Genomic DNA, 2,486 nt, shown 5'->3' with positions numbered 1-2,486 from the left:
TTTTAACTTCTTTCTCCCCTACTTACTGATCCTTACTACATTGTTTCATAAATAACCTTTTCAAATCTGTAATTTGAACTAACTTTTAGGTAACTTCAAAATTAGATGAGATTATTGTTTTTCTCGCAAATAACACAACCCTTTCTGGCACATTTTGTATACAGAATTATGTTTATGTGTTAACTAGAACTCTTATCCTTAGTAACCTAAAACTTTAGCAAAATCCTAAAAAGCAAGAAATCCTGAACCATCAGATATGGGCATTTATAGATAAGTATTTTTCTACAATTTTTAGAAACACATTTCCCCATATCACAAACTTTTAAAATTGGAAATGACCCAGATATTCAATGAGCATCAAAAATAATTTTAATATTTTAATTTACACAAAAAGTTTACTTAAAACATTTATCCCATTCACTGGACTCAATTCTTTCACTTTTTTTTTTGTTTGTTTGTTTTTTTGAGACGAAGTCTCACTTTGTCACTCAAGCTGAGGTGCAGCGGTGTGATCTCGGCTCACTGCAGTCTCCACCTCCTGGGTTTGAGCAATTCTCTTTCCTCAGCCTCCTGAGTAGCTGGGATTACAGGCACACACTACCACGCTTGGCTAATTTTTGTCTATTTAGTAGAAATGAGGATTTACCATGTTGGCCAGGCTGGTCAACAACTCCTGACCTCAAGTAATCTTCCCACCTCAGCCTCCCATAGTGCTGGGATTACAGGCGTGAGTCACCATGATAGACCAATTCTTTCGCTTTTAAGAGTTTACTTAGACTACTTCTGTAAACAGATATTAGACGCTATCATTTAAAGTTAGTTATTTCCTTGCTAACCATGTTTTTAATAGCCACTGAACATCAGGTGTTCAACTCAACCTAAGAGCGAGCCTCAAATTTAAATACGTAGGTATTTTTGCCAATAACTCAGAAAATTAAGCTAACATTAAATTATTCTCATTTGTCAAGAGAAAAGGCAGACAAACCAAGATTATTTTGTTTTGTCTGGGTTCATCATTTCTATGTCAAACACTGACATCACAAAGTATCTAGCAAAGACAAACATAAAATCCAGACAAATATATGCTGACAATTCTGAAGGCATTTCTATTTTTATTTTACCAATAATTTTAAAGCCAACTTGTTTAGTAAAGTTATACTTAAGTCACGTGAAGTTGAAAATTGCCTAAACTTATTTACCTAATTTATGAGCGTTCTTTTACTTATGAAAATGTGCACAGAGCCTGGAGGTATGACTGACAATTTACCAAGTGAAAATATCTTCACTTTTCTTGGGGGTGAATCACATTTTTGTCATGCGCGTCCATGTGAAGAGAATCCACCAAACAGGCTTTGTGTGAGTAACAAGGCTACTTAACCTGGGTGCAGGCGGGCTGAGTCCGAAAAAGGAGTCAGCAAAGGGTGGTGGGATTATCATTAGTTCTTATAGGTTTGGGATAGGCATACAAAGTATATTTTAAGGATGGGGGAAAATATTACAAAGTACCTTCTTAAGGGCAGGGGAGAATATATTGTATCAGTTAGGGTGGGGCAGGAACAAATCACAGTGGTGGAATGTCATCAGTTAAGGCTATTTTCACTTCTTTTGTGATCTTCAGTTGCTTCAGGCCATCTGGATGTATACATGCAGGTCACAGGGACTATGATGGCATAGCTTGGGCTCAGAGGCCTGACAGTTATGAGGTATTGGCTATTTCACAGAATATAGTTTAATAGTTTTAATTAAGAGAAATATGATAGATTTCATGTGCTTGCTTGGAGGACACAGAATTACTAGTAGATTCCCTAGAAAATGAGGAAGCACTAGTGAGTAAGTAACTGTCAAGTTTCATTTTTGATTTTGTTTACATCTACTTCAAGTTATTAGGTAATTCTGGAAGTTTGTGGACAAAGAAATATTAATAACACATTTGAACAATTGGGCTAGCTCTATTTCTTTCTCTGACACTGCTGGGTGTCTAACGGATTTGTCTTTGCATCTCTTTTTTTAATGCACCGTTAGATTGAGCTTTCCTTCCCCCCACCCCCACCAACCTGAAAAGAAGAAAGATGGTGTGTCATGTGACAATTTAGAATTTTATTTGAGCCTTGTGCTCCTGGAAAGCAGGGACAGTCGAGAATCCCTCACAAACAAATACCCTTTTGTGTTCTGAGCAGCTAACCACAAAGGATCACTTTGCCATGGTGTATGCTGAGAATTAACTGCCTCTGTCCTTCAGATAAGACTCACTGTGCACCTTTTCTCATGGCAGATAAATGGATAAACAAAATGTGGTATATATGCAATGGACTATTATTCAGAATTAAGAAGGAATGAAATTCTGATATATGCTACAACAGGGATAAGCCTTGAAAACATTATGCTGAGTGAAGTTGAAAGGACACAAAGATAGATGTGTACCCGCCCCCCACCCGCTACACCCTTGTTCTGCTCTCTAATCTTTGCACATACCAGAGATTTCGTAA

The sequence above is a fragment of the Macaca mulatta genome, chromosome X (assembly GCF_049350105.2).
Source record: "Macaca mulatta isolate MMU2019108-1 chromosome X, T2T-MMU8v2.0, whole genome shotgun sequence".
NCBI lineage: Eukaryota > Metazoa > Chordata > Mammalia > Primates > Cercopithecidae > Macaca > Macaca mulatta.
This window is presented reverse-complemented; position numbering follows the sequence as displayed.